Source organism: Mauremys mutica, unplaced genomic scaffold (assembly GCF_020497125.1).
Source record: "Mauremys mutica isolate MM-2020 ecotype Southern unplaced genomic scaffold, ASM2049712v1 Super-Scaffold_100199, whole genome shotgun sequence".
Classification (NCBI taxonomy): Eukaryota; Metazoa; Chordata; order Testudines; family Geoemydidae; genus Mauremys; species Mauremys mutica.
The window spans coordinates 418,694-435,512 of record NW_025423286.1 but is presented as its reverse complement, the minus strand read 5'-3'; the positions used below and the strand labels follow the sequence as shown (position 1 = coordinate 435,512).

General features: G+C 50.9%; 1 non-coding gene across 1 annotated transcript; it reads right to left on the bottom strand.

The window, feature by feature from the left end:
- Window positions 1-10,576: 10,576 nt before the first annotated feature.
- TRNAC-ACA lies at window positions 10,577-10,649 on the bottom strand. The gene has a single exon. It is a non-coding gene; the product is annotated as a tRNA-Cys (tRNA).
- Between the last annotated feature and the right edge of the window lie 6,170 nt (window positions 10,650-16,819).

Sequence of the window (16,819 nt, the reverse complement as noted above, 5' to 3'; positions counted from 1 at the left end):
GACAAGTGGCTGTTGCTTTCTAACCCATCTCCCTAAGCACTCAGCCACCACCACTTAACAAAGGGGCTTTTCTACACTATGGTTCTGGTCTCACTGAAGGGTCATTTCCAATTGTTTGCTCAGACCAGCATTAGGGAAAATGGTGCCCTGGGCAAAGCTTGTACTTTGGCACTTCCCCATTGCCCCTGAACAATCCCCACTCCCCCTTTACTGCTAGCTCCTGCACTCCCAACCCTTGCGCCTCCTTCACCCCTAACTCCTGCCCCCTCCTGTGCCCCCTTTGCCCTTAACTCCCTGGGCCACCAGCCATTGCTCCTCTCCTGCAGCCCCTTCACATGGCTCCAGTGCTGGGGGCCCCGCACTTGTTCTCCCTTTCCCTGGGCTTTGGCATCACTAGCCCCTGCTTAGCGAGTAGGGTTCAGTGGTCCCCAAAATGTGGGGCATGACTCTTAGGGGGACACAGAGGAACATTCATGGAGTCAATGAAATCAATTGAGCTTCTTCAGTCTCTCGCTGCAGATATTTCCCTTGTTTTTAAAGGCAAAAATCCTTATCTTTCCAATGGGAGCTGCTGCTTCAATGTTCAGTTTGGGGAGGGATCTGGCTGCACTCAGAGATCTGCCCGTGGGTTACAATCTGCGATCCGAAGGGTCGAACGCAAACAGCGTTTAGATGGGACCATTAGTGCTGTCCCCGTGTGGCCAAAGACTAGAACTGACCAGCAGAGTTTACAGCTGGAGCCTGGGATGCTCCTGAACAAACTGGGCACGAAGCCTCTCGCGTGGGACCCTCGCTGTGCAGCAGGAGGCGGAGGGAAGCTGATTGTCAGGGCTCAGGGCAGCTCCCTGCCATGCTGAGCCGGTGTCTGTGCTAAGCTCGGCATCAATCAGGTGATTCTGGGAAGTTCAGGGTCCCCGGGCTCCTAAAGGAGGGGGAAGCAGGTCACCCCTGGAGCAGGTTAAAGCTGCAGGGTGACAGTGGGGTTGCTGCCCCTGTGAACAGCTGCTGTAGCACCGCCTGGGCAGGACAGGGAGAGCCAGTTATACCCCCCCAGCCTGTATCGGGGGATGGGAGCACTCACACCCTGGGGACCCACCCACCAGAGATCTACGGGGGGGGGAGTGGCACCCACACACCCAGGATGTTGTAGGGGGGGACAAGGGCATCCACACTCCGGGATCCTCTGCAGAGGGACGGACACCCACACATCCAGGATTCTGTATGGGGGGGGAGAGGTACCCGGACACCTGGGAGGGGAAAGGGGGCACCGAAACATCCGGGATCTTACCTGGCAGGACAGCGGCGCCTGCAGCTCGACATGAGGCGGGGGCGGGGTGAGCAGAAGCATTTCCCAGTTCCAGGCTGTCCCCATCTGGCCAAGGCACAGAGCTCACAAGCAGAGTTTAAAGCTCCAGCTGCCAAACTGCAAAGCAAGCTGGGCTCTGTGGCTGGTGCCTGTGATCCCAGCTCCTGGGGAGGCTGAGGGTGGCAGATCGCTTGAGCTCAGGAGTTCTAGGCTGCAGGGGGCTGTGTCGATCAGGTGTCCGCACTAAGTTCAGCATCAATATGGTGATCCTGGGGAAGCTTGGGGTCTCCAGGTTGCCTAAGGAGGGGTGAACCGGCCCAGGTCGGTAACGGAGCAGGTCAAAACTCCTGTGCTGATCAGTAGTGGGATTGCACCTGTGAATAGCCCCTGCAGCGTAGCCTGGGCAAGACAGTGAGACACAGTCTCTTTTTAGACACCCCTACCCCGCAGAGCCTGGAGTGGGGGATGGGAGCACCCACACGCTGGGGAATCTGACTTGTGGGTTAGGGACGCACCCAAGCAACACGGATCTTGAAAAGAGGAACAGCGACACCCACACACCACAGAGCCTGGATGGGGGCAGGGGAACCACACACGGGAGCTAGTTCATGGGGTGGGGGACACACCCATATGCTCCGTTGCACCATTCTTAATGAGAAGAACGGGGGCATCCGCACAACACGGATCCTTAATGAGCTGGGGGACACCCACATACTCCACTATTAACCAGGAGGGACAGGGGCACCAGACACCCCCAGTAGCATGGAGAACCCCCACATCTGTTAGAAAAATAGGCCAATACAAGCCTGTTAGCAAGACTAGGCCCTTAGCATAAGTAGAATCAAGGCCCTTAGCATAAGTAAAATCAAGGCCTTAAAATACAAGCAGAAAGAAAAGCCTGTGTCAGCTATTATCAGTTTATGCTTGGTTTGTACTAGTTCATGCTTATCAGCTAGGCCCACGCTTGGCGTAACATATGTGCAGCTGTCTTTTCATGCTTATGGCCAAAAGCAGTTAGCCTACTGGGTCATCTTCTCATGCATGAAGCCAAAAGTAGTTAGTATGATAGTATAGGAGGTCAAGGGAGATATCTTATGTCTTCCTTACAATGATAAATGTATCCGTACAGCTGCACCCTTATCATGATGGATGTATCCGTGGCAGTTATGCATATCTTGTTCCTTTTTGACTGATATATGTATTCTATGTACTTCAATATTCCCTATAGATACATTTACAGGACCTATAGGGTCAGCCAAGTAACGCAAATAAGACGTCAACAAAGTTGTTTGTTTCGGGGTATAAAGGTAAGCCCATCCGGCCATGTAAGGTGTGTCTCTCTCGGGCATTAGCCGGGACGAGAACACCCGCTCAGCTGATCGATCAATAAAGCTAATGGTACCTGTCTTCCTGGTCTTCCGTGCCTCCTTGGTGTAATTAGGTAAGCTCCGGGGAGAATCGGGCCCTTTTGGCTAACACATCCACCGGATCCCTCATGGGGGGTAAGACAGAGGGGATTGTAATGGGGCCCAGCGCACCCACGCACCAGGGATTGTTAAGAGTTGAAGGGACAGGGACACCCACACACACTGAGATCACATCCTTGGAGGAATGCAAACCCTCCACAGAAAGACCTGGTCTGTTCCATGATGGCAGCCCAGCCTCGGTGAGTCAAAGTCTCTTTTTATACAGGCACGCCCCAGAGATCCTGACTAGGGGGAGACACCCACCCACCAGAGATCCTTAATGGTCTAGGGTGCACCCACACACCAGGGATTCTTATGGGTGGAAGGAATGGAGACAGCCAGACACACTGAGATCACTTCCTCCAAGGAGCCTGGGCCAGACAGGGAGACACAGTCCCCCTTTACATATGTAAGGGGACTGTTGCCCCCTTACTAACATTCAGTGGGGGTGTTTTGGTTGCTAGCTCCCAGCACTAAAAGGGGAGGGATCGATGGCAAATCAGGACCCTGAGACTGACAGTCCCCAGGAACAATGGCAAGAGGCCAATGCTCCAGGTCAGCCTGATTGACAGGGCAGGCCGGCTAATCAGGAAGACAGAAGGCCAGGGTGGGTCCCGTCCTCCGTGTGAGCAGGAATGTGCCGGAGTCAGACGGAGTGGGGCCGAGCAAAGGAGAAAGCAGGGGCCCAAGCTGAGCTGGAGAGCAGAGCCGGGCCAGAGGCACAGCCCAGAGAGAGCAGATCCTGTGCTGGGAGCGGAGCTGCAGCCAGAGGCGCAGCGCAGAGAGAGCAGACCCTGTGCTGGGAGCGGAGCTGCAGCCAGAGAGCCAGAGGCACAGCCCAGGGAGAGCAGATCCTGTGCTGGGAGCGGAGCTGCAGCCAGAGAGCCAGAGGCACAGCGCAGAGAGAGCAGACCCTGTGCTGGGAGCAGAGCTGTAGCCAGAGAGCCACAGGCACAGCGCAGAGAGAGCAGATCCTGTGCTGGGAGCGGAGCTGCAGCCAGAGAGCCAGAGGCACAGCGCAGAGAGAGCAGATTCTGTGCTGGGAGCGGAGCTGCAGCCAGAGAGCCAGAGGCACAGCGCAGAGAGAGCAGACCCTGTGCTGGGAGCAGAGCTGTAGCCAGAGAGCCACAGGCACAGCGCAGAGAGAGCAGATCCTGTGCTGGGAGCGGAGCTGCAGCCAGAGAGCCAGAGGCACAGCGCAGAGAGAGCAGATCCTGTGCTGGGAGCGGAGCTGCAGCCAGAGAGCCACAGGCACAGCGCAGAGAGAGCAGACCCCGTGCTGGGAGCGGAGCTGCAGCCAGAGAGCCAGAGGCACAGCGCAGAAAGAGCAGACCCCGTGCTGGGAGCGGAGCTGCAGCCAGAGAGCCAGAGGCACAGCGCAGAAAGAGCAGACCCTGTGCTGGGAGCAGAGCTGCAGCCAAAGAGCCAGAGGCACAGCGCAGAAAGAGCAGACCCTGTGCTGGGAGCAGAGCTGCAGCCAGAGAGCCACAGGCACAGCGCAGAGAGAGCAGACCCTGTGCTGGGAGCGGAGCTGCAGCCAGAGAGCCAGAGGCACAGCGCAGAAAGAGCAGACCCCGTGCTGGGAGCGGAGCTGCAGCCAGAGAGCCAGGTGTAGTGAGCAACTGGGGCCAGCCAAGGGGGGACCTTGGGCAAAGGGCCCAGCACAAAAAGACACCCCCAGCCAAGGGTCCATGCAGGCCAGGCTGGGAGGGGGACCTTAACCTGCCGGGGGACTGGCACTGGAAAGAAGGATCCCACCACCGAAAGCCCGGAGGTGTGTGGTCACCACCATTTCAAGTGTCCCACCCACAGCATCCCTGCAGCACAGCCAGGGCCTGAGAAGGAGGCCTGGGGCCTACAAGGAACAGACTGCAAAGTGCCTTGATGTCCAGAGACATTGTTTGTAATGTTCCCTGCCGCAGAGCAGGGTGATGTGTTTCCCTGTAACTGTTCCCATTTATTCTTATTCTTTTCTTCAAATTGATTGTTAAGTAAACAACTTGTGTTTGCTTTAAATTGTCTGGAATAATCAGTGGGTCAGGGAGGTGCCCAGTGCAGAGAGGGTACCCCGGAGTGGGGACACCTTAGCCCCTGTCCTAGGTGGCCACAGCAGGGTTGGGGGTTGAGCCCCCCAGGAATCCTGGGCCCAGCCTTGTTGGGGCTACGAGAACTCTGCCAAACAGGAGAGTCCTCAAGGGCAGGGAGGCCTCTGGGTAAAGGAAGTGGGAGCGAGGACTCAGATCCTTTCGCTAGCCCACTTCACCAGGGTAGCACAGAAGCCAGGAAAGTTCCCCACAATAGCGGGATCATTGCCCCACTTACACATATCTGCCAGACAACCTTCCTCCCACTCCCTCCACACAATGTTCTTATCTGGAGGTGAAGCCAGGGAAACCACATGGAGGACTCTTATCTGGGGAACTGGGGGGACCCACTTACCACCAGAGATTCTTAAGGGCAGGAGGAACAGGGACTCCCACCTCTGTAGCATGGGGGTGGGTCGCCTGCTGGGATCATCTGGGCATATTTCACCTCGTCAGTTCCCTGCCATTGCCTTGGGGGCCCTTGTTCGCTGCCTCTGGCACCCAGTGTAGCCTCCTTCCTGAGGGCTGAAACGCTTTGATCTATCTAAGGTCTGTGGGATCAATACGTGTCATGGTGTAATTCTGTGTTATTCGGGGGTCAGACTAGCTGAGCTAATGGCCCCTTCTGCCCTTAAACGCCATGAGAACATTTCCCTGGTTTCTCCTTGCGCCTGACAGACACCACGGTGAGGGGCCCAAGAGAAGATCCTGGACACAGCGCTCTGGCTCTTACGTTACTTGGGGACGTCAGCGCTTTCCTAGCAAAGCTGCTGCTAAAGCGCTGGATTTGGGGAACGGTTCGGCTCCGATTCAGAGATCTGCCTGCGGGGTGTGAACCTGCCATGAGGAGCGGGAAACGCAACCAGCAACGGGAGGCGTTGGCTGAGCTCCGGGCTGCCCCCGTGTGGCCAAAGCTTAGAACTGAGCAGCGGAGTTTAAAGCTGGCGCTGGGAGGGAGCTGAACACGCGGGGCACGAAGGCTCCTGCGAGTAACGCTTGTTGGGTGGGCAGCTGAGTGTAGCTGATTGCCAGAGTTCAGGGCTGCACCCCGGGGTGCTGACCAGATGTCTGTGCTCAGGTTGGCCTCGCTATGCTGGTTTCTGGGAAGTTTGGGGCCACCAGTTCCCCCTAGGGAGAGGGGAGCCAGCCCAGGAAAGGAGGCCGGCAAAACTCTGGTACCAATTGGCAGTGGGACTGCTCCTGTGAAGAGCCGCTGTAGCCCCGCCAGGGAGAGCCGGTCTCTCTTTATGCAGCCCCCCCCCGACCCCATTCCTCAGGACGAGGGTTGTGCTCAAAGATCTGTGCCCCGTGTTTTCACCTCCATGTGAAGCGCACAGTGCAAATAACCCTCAGTGCATCAGCTCAGTGCCAGGCTCCACTTCCACCCGCTCAGAATGCAGAGCTCCCAGGCTGAGCCTGAAATTGGAAGCGGGAGACCTTGTAACCAGCCGGGCCCCGTGGCTGAGCCTGTGATCCCAGCGCCTGGGGAGGCTGAGGCCGGCGGATCGCTTGAGCTCAGGAGTTCTGAGCTGCAGGGGGCTGTGCCAATCAGGTGTCTGCACTAAGTTTGGCATCAATATGGTGATCCCGGGGAAGCTTGGGGTCCCCAGGTTGCCTAAGGAGGGATGAACCGGCCCAGGTCAGAAACAGAGCAGGTCAAAACTCCTGTGCCAATCAATAGTGGGATTGCACCTGTGAATAGCCCCTGCAGCGTAGCCTGGGCAAGACAGTGAGACATGGTCTCTTTTTATACAGACACCCCCGCAGAGCCTGGAGGGGGGATGGGAGCACCCACACGCTGGGGATTCTGACTTGGGGGGAGGGATGCCCCCCTGCAACACAGACCTTGAAAAGGGGAACAGAGACACCCACAGAGCCTGGGGGCAGGCAGGGGAAACCACACACGGGAGCTAGTTCATGGGGTGGGGGACAGAGGCACCCACCAGAGATCCTGGATGGGAGCACCCACATGATGGGGATCTTGAACTGGGAGGAGGGAAGCGCCATGTACCAGAGGTTCTGAAGGGGGAACAGGGACACCCACACACCAGGTATCTTGCAGCAAGAGCTGCAGTCTTCATTTACACACGGCAGTGATGGGGAATTAACCAAATCCTGTGCGGAGCTTGTTCCACTAGATGATTAGCCTCACTGAAGTACCCAGACCTTTTAACAATAAGAAGTGAAATGAAATGGCCACATGATGGCAACAGATCCTGAGAAACGTGTTAGTCTCTAAGGAGCTACATGTACTCCTGTTCTTTTTGAGGATACAGACTAACACGGCTGCTCCTCTGAAACCTCAGAGATGAGAAGCCATGTTCTTGTTCAATGTGCATTGAAGCTGAAAAGGGAGATGTTTCCTCTTTGATTCCTAAGCCCCCAACTCTAATCCACTAAACACCCCTTTTCTCCCACAGCCAGGACTAAAACCCAGGAGTCATAACTGGTGGCCCCCCTTAACCTTCTCTCTGTGAGGCAGAAGAAGAAGCTCTGAGACCCCTGTGCTGTCCCCTTGCCACCCTGCCTGGGCTGCACTTGAAACCCAATGGGGTTTCCTTGGGCAGTTCTGAATCTTGCTCCCAGGAAAGGTGTAATTTTAGGAGCAGGTTCCAAATAGTGCAATTAACCAGCCAGAAGGGGCAGCAGGTATCGGTGTAGGAGCTATTGAAATAATCATAGCAAAGTAGTTCAGGGAAACTGTTATTAATTGTGAGTGAAAGATGAGAATCTGATGGTGTCAGTGTCACACTAGAGGGCGCTGTGATGGTTTTAAATTTGTCATCCAAACCCAGCCACCACCTAGCACATGTTTTAACCTCTTCCTCTCTTACTGTTGCTCCTTATCAGGGAAGGGGAGAGAGCAAACGAGCAATAGAAACAGAGACCTAGTGACCAAACCAACCTTTCTTTGCTCTGCAGTCACTCATCTTGCATCTGCGGCTGTTGAAGCTACAAGGCAGAGGACTAAGTACAACATTTAAACTTATGTTTGACCTCAGAGAATAAAACAAATGTGTCTGTAGAAAGAGGGGAGTCGAGTTCAATCCCTTGTCACCATCGATGTGCAAACCAGGAACCTGTTGGTGTCACTAGGCCTAAGTAAACCAAAGTTGTGAATTTGGGCCTGAGTGAACCCAAGTTCTTCCATGCTGTGAACTTTAACCAGCCTAAAGGCTTGGCTACACTTACAAATTTGCAGCGCTGCAGCAGGGTGTGAAAATACACCCTCTCCAGCGCTGCAAATTGCGGCGCTGCAAAGTGCCAGTGTGGTCAAAGCCCCAGCACTGGGAGCGCGGCTCCCAGCCCTGTACGTTATTCCCCACAGGGAGGTGGAGTACGGACAGCGCTGGGAGAGCTTTCTCCCAGCGCTGGCACTTTGACTACACTTAGCGCTTCAAAGCGCTGCCGCGGCAGCGCTGCCACGGCCGCGCTTTGAAGTGTAAGTGTAGCCAAAGCCTAAGATGCTAACAAAACAGCAAGCAAAATGTGTAACTGTCAGCTGTCTCAGCTTGCAGCTGCAGGACAGTTTGAAACAGCAAAAAGCGGCGGGGAGGAGGGGGAGGGGGGAGGAAAATCTGCATGCGTCTGTGCTGTGAAGGCCAGAGATAAGCTTGCGAATGGGAACTTTTCTAACACGCTGAGATGTAATGTTTAAAGTAACTGCTGTTGGAAAGGGAGGGGTGAGGGGGAAAACCAAACAAAAGGCTCACACAAACAAGGGGGGTATAAATGCTGGGACCCCGCCTGCGCGCGGTGTGCAGGATTTGAGAATGCTTTTTCTCCCTGGCACCTTTTTTTGAGCTCAAATAAACGTGGTTTGCTTCTCCACCCTGGTGTGTTAATTAGTGCGACGCACACCGGGCAACGAACCCTGCTGTTGCTCCGCCTCGGGCCCTTTGAGCCGGCAACAAACCTGTTGCTTTGCATTCCTGATGTGTCACCATCATGTGGCTATTCTGTCTCAGTCCCTTTAATTAAAAAATTGTGTTTTTTTCATAGAAACTATAATTTCCTTGTAGAGACACAGGGGCAGATTAATCTACAAAGGGAAGGTGATTCCAAGGAAGTTCTGGAGGAGAAGGGAACATTTTCAGCATCACTAAATTATTTTGTTGTGCCTCACAGAGAGAGAGAGAGAGAGAGAGAGAAAATAAACCTATTAATTTGAGCTACCAACACAGTTCACAGCATGAAATACACAATTTTGTGTTCAATGAGTTGTGTTCATTTACATAATATGAAAAATATGTATTGGGCAATGCATGAAAACCTCACTGCATTGAACAACCCACCTGATCTAGTAAATGTACTACAGAATATTTAAAGAAGTTAAGAAAGATGTGCTTATAAATTAATGTGTTGTGCCATTTACACACACACAAGACACAGAAGAAACTGAATTATTTGAGCTACTAAAATTTCCATTTTCTCACAGCATTTTAGGTCTCAAGGTTGTTTTAATTTGCTTATTTTTTTGGAACTAGAAATGGGGAAAGAGTACACTGAAGTCAGTGGAATTACCGCAGTGAGGGATTAGTCACATTTTTTGCCACTAACAAAACCTTTGTTAACACAGAGTTAACTTTGACAGTGAATATCTCTTACCTTCCAGAACATCGAGTTCAGTAAAACTCAAACTCTGGAAAAACAGGGAATACAGAGTGAGGGTACATGCCTAGATAACCTTAACTCTGCCCTCTAGAAGAGAATCCCTGATAGCATATGAGAACAAGGAAAGGTTTGGGGACAAATTACAGCTACTTCCCAAGAGTTTGTTTCTTCTGTAATTAATTGACCCTGGCCCCATCAATTGATCCTGGCCTGGTGTCTGGCTGTGGAATTTACTATTTACTATTTTTATCCCAGCATATTTAAAGATGAAACTGCTTTACAAAAGCTCCTTTATTCTAAGTTATACAAACAGGTCACTTCCCCAGCTATTTCAAGGAGATGGAATTTTCCTGACCCACAGGGAACTTAAACTAACATGCTCAAGATCACACATTCCTTAGGAGAAAAGGAAGGAGAAAAAAAAACCCACCAAACCGTTGCTGTTTCTACCCAAATGATGAATGAGACCAGAAAGTGAGACTGTGCAATTAACTGTCTGGTACTACACTGACTCTGCAGTTACTTGGATGCAGACACACCCAGCTCTACGGTTGGTAACGTACAGAGACTCTGCTGCTGCTCATGAACTAGCAGCACATGACCTCTAAACAGCTGCCATTCGAATGTATCTGAAAGTCACAAGGAACAAAGATCTGTGTTAAAGGAAGGCTGCCATTTATTAGAGCCCCAGTTGATGCCGTGTGCACAAACAGAGGATTGAATGTGTAACAGGGAGTTTGTAAATCTTGGTTCTTTTAGTTTTGTAACAGGCTCCTGTCCACCTCCAGTAGAGTTTTCAGTCCCAATGGCAACTTACTTACCAAATGTAATACAGACTAGTCCATTCCTCCCACGTGGATGTGGTTCTTGTTCTTCTGCACATTGTAGCCCATGGACCTGCAAATGTGTCTTCATGTGCCTTTGTTTAGTTGATGAAAACAAACTGAGACACTTAGAGGATTGGAACTGATTTCATCTGGGGACATGCTTGCTAGGTCTTTATGCATTTGCACAGGCAAACATTGAGTGTGTCCATTCATTTCAGGGATCCCTATTTAGTGGAGCTCCTGAGCATACTGGAAATAGAATTATTTTTATTGAAGAAATTGGGGTACTTGGATTTGAACCAAGGACCACTTGATTTGTAGTTAAACACTCTGCCACTGAGCTATGCCCCCATGACATTTGCACTGGCAAGTCAGTGATCTTAAGGATTTTGAAGGACGGGCTCTGCCTCAGAGAGCTCCTTTTCTATTCCCAGGCCACAGGGGTTTTAAAAATGGGGTTTGATTAAACTTTATATACACATGTAGACACCACAGCTTGCACACCCACCAGCATAGCTTCCCCCACTGACATAGCTACCACCTCTCGGGGAGATGGGTTAACTGCACGGACGGGACAGTTCTCTCCCCTCCGCTTAGAGCATCTTCATTATTTATGAATAGGTGGGAAATAACCTCCTGAATGGACAGGAACCAATTTATCAAATATTGCTGTGTCTGCATTCAATATGGGTAACTGGTCATATTGGGCTGGATTAGTAGGAGCATTGCAAGCAGATCGTGGGAAGTGATTATTCCCCTCTATTCAGCACTGGTGAGGCCACATCTGGAGCATTGCATTCAGTTCCCCCCCCCACACTCTCTGCCCCTCCCCTGAGACCCACCCTGTCCATCCAAACAGCGTCTGATGTTTTCCTGTCTAGCCAGCTTGCTTCCTAGAACGAATGCTCCTTGAGTGGGGTGATCCACAGGGAGTAGCTTAAACCTCCAAAGTGCCTGGGCAGGGGCAGGACATTAGCCCAGCAAGGGAGGGGTGTGGCAGTGACATCACAAAGGCTTTTTGCAGGACCTCAGACTATTGGTCAAAGGTGGTGTGGAGGTGGTGACCTCACAGAAAGATGCTGACATCAGCCAGGCAGGACAGGGGCGAGGGGCCAGGGAAACCTCAGAGACCCCTGTGGCTTTGCTTCAGCAAGTCTCCTTCTCCAGGTATCTCCTTGAGGACAGAGAGAATATTCGGGTTCACATACGTGAGCGCCAGGGGGAACATCTTTTGAGTTTTATCCTTCCCTTTTCGTGATTTTACTAGAAAACAGATGTCCCTGTTTAGAAGGTAAGAGCCTCCTCAAGGGAAGGGATGTCCTGGGCGTGTCACAGTTCGGATTCCAGTGGCCCCCCTACACTGTAAGGAAACTCCCACCACCTGCTCTGTGTTCGCAGTGCGGGAGAGAGCAGCATCCATGGCAGTGATTTGCTCCTGGCTGCCAGAGCAGAGCAGCAGGCTCAGCTGTCAGAACTTCCCAGAGCGATGAAAGGGGAAGGGTCCATGGCTGTGTAGCAGGAATGCAGGGCAGGCGAGTTCACGGCGGGCATTGTGGGATACTGGCAGAGGCCAGTTATGGTGATATAATGAACAGCAGCATCTACACTGACACTCTGTCACTTCTAAGTTTGCTGCAAAAAGCTCTAGACCTCTCATCGAAGTCGTTTTATTTTGTCAGCAAAACGGCAGTTTTGTCGCCAGACGTGGCATTGCCGTGTGTACACCAGCCACAAGCTGCCGACCGAGGTAGCATTGTGTGTTTTTCAAACACCAGAGCAATATCATTCTGCTGAAACAACTTTGTAGTGCAGACCTGGCCAACGATTCACTCGCACACACTGCTTGCAAGGAAAACATCACCTGCTCCTCTGCTTTGCGGAATCCAAACACAAGCAAAGTTTCTCAGGCCCTGGTGGCAATGGCAGGGCGTCAGGTGTGGGCAGACAGAGTGCTTTAGCCCCACACAGGCACCATGGCTTTGCTGGTTAACGCGTCTGTTTTGTAAACAGGGGATTCTGGGTTCAACTCCCAGTGGTGCCTTGTTGGCTGGATGTTGGTGTACCTGTTATTGGCTACTGTCAGAAGAGAAGTTTCAGAGCTAGATGGGCTTTTGGTCTAGCCCAGGGTGGTTTTTCTTATGGTTTAAATTACACTCACAGGCACTGACAATAGAGTTACTGAACATTTGGGAGTTAAGAGCTGATAGGTCAGTGGTCCAGTCCCCACACAGATGACACCCTCCCTCTGGGACAGGGGCAGGTCTGAGCTCTCACCCAAATGCTCATTGTGGCTGCCAGAATCTGTGGGCAGCTTGTTTAGTTTACACCAAAGGTTGAGTCCTGCTTTGTGCACCATGTGTGAGAATGAAAATCCTAAACTGCCCTTTGAAATAACGAAAGCAGCAGGATGTGTTATTGTCCCTGCCCCAAAGCAGACAGACCAATGGAGAAATGCCGTCGAGTCCAAGGTAACACTCCACTGCCATTTTACCTTTTTTGCTTGCTAAACTCCTTCTTATCTGCCCGGCCCAGGCTGTCCTCTGCCTCAGCTGCTGCTCCTGGCCTGCTCTAGAGTCAAACACGCAGGGCCCCAGGGGAACAGAGGCTGGGACAGGGCAGCAGCCTGGGTTGGGCTGGGAAGATGCTGGGAGTTCTCGTTCCCTGAGAACTGGCCTGGCTCCCTTCTCAACAGCAAACAAATCAATTCCACGTGCCCTTCCCAGAAAAACCAGCCTGGAGCCAAGGGCAGCAGGGGACGATTCCCTGCAGTTCCCACTGAGGCAGGAGAGAACCCAGGGTGTTTCTAGCAGAGCTTATGGAACTGATGTGGGGAAACCAGCCTTTAATAACAGGCAGTTCCAGTTTAAGCTAAGAGTTTTTAACAATTTTTACAACATTAAATAACCCTTCAGTCCTAGTATCCCCATCCATAAAATTGCTTCAGCCTTACAGGTTCCCAAGTGCAAAACTAAACATCTCTTCAAACACAAGGGAGTGGAGCTCAGTCAGTGTTCAGAGCCATCCCACATAAAAGAATCATGTTGTGGTACATACTGGCCCCATCATGTGGCCATTGCCTTTCCCTCCTCTCTGTTAAAAGTTTTAGTATTTTGCACAAAAACCTTCTTCCCTCAGGAGAGACTTGGGAAACAGGGCTGCTAGCCAGACAAAAACTTTTAAGAGGAGGCGTAACCTGTCAAAAAATGATCTCCTCTCTTCAGTTCAGTGACAGCCTGAAATGTTACTTGTCCTGGCAGAGCTGGAGGATTGAAAGCCGCTACATCAAACCCCTGTGTAGCTAGCAGAAATGAACACAAACACTCCCTGGTATCTCAAGAGATGTTTAGTTTTACCCTTGGTAAACTACAAGACTAAAGGGAAAGGCGGTGGTGCCAAATATATAGAGTGAAACACGAAACAATCATCATAGTTATGCCTATAGTGACTGCAAAATTTTTCTATATACTTCTTATTATTTTCTCTGGTGTCTAGACATTGACTAGACCTTGACCAAGAAATTTGGCTCTCGATAAAATAATCAACTATCCCTGGTTAATGCAATGGATGAGAAATCCTTTGGGGTCTCTCCACGCAGGTTCAAATCCTGCCAGCTACAGCTGCAGTATATTGTCATTACTGTTGTCTTAGTGCCTGAGCATCCACAGAGCCAAACTGGAGCCAGATCTGGTCTCACTCTGAGGCTGGCTACACTTAAAATACTGCTGTAGCACTTTGGAGAAGACCGTTGCTACAGTGAGGGGAGGGGTTTTCCATCCCTGTAATAGCTACATTGACAGAACAATCTTTCCTTTCATTTAGCACTATCTAACCACGGCTTAGGTCAGCTTAATTATACTGGTTCTGGGTACAGAGTTCACACCCTGAAAGACGTACTTGTTAGAGGGTTTATCCCATCACCCTCCCATTCCCTGGTCCTTCTCGCGTGACCAGAGAGCAGCAATACACCAAGTTCAAAGGTGCAAACAATTCAATGTTTATTGGGGTAAACTTTCAGCAAGCAACGATTCCAATTTCCTTCCTCAGTGTCCCCCTTCCCAGCTCTGAAACCACAGAGCCTTGCCTGTGTCCCTGTTCCCATTCCCTGTTCCTATTTCCCCCCTTAGCAAAACATAATTCCAATTCCCCTACCCCCATTCCCATTCCCCCCCCTTACTTCCTGACTGACTGCAGACTATATAGTAAAACTGGAGTTCGGCTTAGCTATACCTTAACCAAGCATTTTACTGAAATGTAACTAACCAATCCTAACATAGTGTAACATGATTATCTAACCAATTATACCCCACCACCTTAATTGGTTTACACTCAACAAATTAATTATACAGCATACCGAAAGAATCACAGCACCAAACAGAGATTATACAGACAAGCAATAGGAAAGTGGGGACTACAGTGACAGAACAACAAAGAAATGGGGATTTCACGCCCCAGCTGTTGGTAAGTGAGTTCCTGCCAGACAGGATGCTATCATAGTAGAGGTTGTGGGTGCTGGTTGCTTAACTGTCTGGCCCCCAGGGCAGGATTTTGAGGTTCACCATTACTGTCTCAGAATGCCAGCACCCATCTTTTGTTCACTTAAAACACGAGCAGGGAGATTACAGCACTGCAGAACTCATGGAACTCCAGGAAACGTGTAACTTTAGGTCTGGGTGAGTGTGTCTAAAATTCAGCTGTGCTGTAGAAGGTCTCCAGGAGTTCCTATTTGGTATGATGGGATGTTAGAGAAATAATTCCATTGAAGCATTCTGATTGCATCATAGCCAAGGAGAACAAAGGGGGTGGGGGGGGGGAGTGTGTGTGAGAGAGAGAGAGACCATGTATCTATTGGGTTTCCGGGAAACGGGGCGGGCAAAGCCCGCCCCATGCTAACGGATCCCCCCCCCAGCCTAATGGGAGGTTCCACAGGGCCTCAGAAACCCACTAATTGTGGGGGACAACTAATAAAAGAACAGGGACAGGAGTGCGGTCAAAGGGTCATAAGAAGGGAGCCTGACGGGGACACCGAGCAGAGAACCCCGGACAGCGCCCACCACTCCTCAAAGGCATCAAGGGAGCCAGCGGACGCCGCCCAGAGGAACTCCGCCCGGAGACGTGAACGGACTAAGGATCAGAAACAAGCCCCACAGTCGCAGGAGTCTCCATTGGCCAACCGCCTCTCCCTGGTCACGTAGATGGCCATTTTTGAAAGAGATGTGCCAACTCGACCGCCCTAAAGAGTTCATCAATTATTAACAAAAACTAGGGTTCATAAGTCACAGTCTTTGTAGCAGGAGAATGGTGGACTGGTTGAAAATGCTAGTTTCAAGACACTTTTTTCCTATCTCTTGGGTGTTCTGGTATCTGCATAGAGACGTGGTTTCAAATCCCACTGCTGACATGACCATCTGGAGAAAATGGCCTCACTTCAATCTCCTGTGCAACAATAGAACCCCATTTGCTTAGCTTTGCTATTCCAGTAGTTGTGAGAGAAGCTCCAAACCAGGGGGAAACAGGGCCTGTTCTCTCGACCCATCAATTTTTGTCTTCCTTCATTCCAAGCCATTTTCTCAGATACATCCGTATTTCCCACACTATTTTGTTTAATGTTCTTTGCTTTTATGAAACTTTAGAGTCATCATTTAATTGCCACACAACTGTACTTCTGAAGTAAAGTGAAACACAATATTTTTTGGATATTCTTGCAGAAGAGTTTTGCTTTCTGAACTGGAATTGAACAGGGGCTGCCCAAGGGGGACAATGCTGCTCCCTTTTCTTGGCTCATCCAAAAAACATAAGTTCTTGGTGCCCTTTGTTTCCCTGTTCTTCAAAGGCAAATCAGCTGGTGTAGCGGCTACTGAGAAAGCCTTAGAAAAGGGCCCAAAAATTGACAGCAGCTGGTTTCTGTAGTGTAGTGGTTATCACATTTACCTAACTTGCAAAAGATCCCTGGTTTAAAACCAGACAGAAACATTGATACTTTCCTTCCTTTGGTCTTTTATCACTCCAAGTCCTTTCTTAACTACATCCATAGCTTCTATGCTTTCTTCCTCATTATTTTTTTCCTTTCATGGAGCTTTAAATTGAAAAGGAGAGGGTTAGCCGGCATTTTGAGGGAAGGAACAGACCATCATTTGGGAGACTGCCAGCTCCATAACAAATCTGAGCGGAGAAGAATCCCAACCCTTTGTCCTGCATATTTAGCTCCCAGCCAGCAGTTTTTCCCTTGCCTTTTTTTTTTTTTTGAGCTAACCTTGAGTCCAGGGCACACACACTCTCTCCACCCCACACATCAAATCTGGCCCTGCTGCAAAGTGACCCCTAAGAACCAGCAACCTGCACGAGAGCATGACTGGGGGGAAAAGGTTTCCCATGAAGCTTATAAGCCACTGGATGCATTGGAAAGAGGCAGGCTCTGAGCGTAACAGTCAGCAAAGAAGGCCTGTTTGGGGATGTGGCTCAGTGGTACAGTGCCTGCTTGGCATGTATAAGGCCCTGGGTTCACTCCCCACGTTTGCCTTTCAC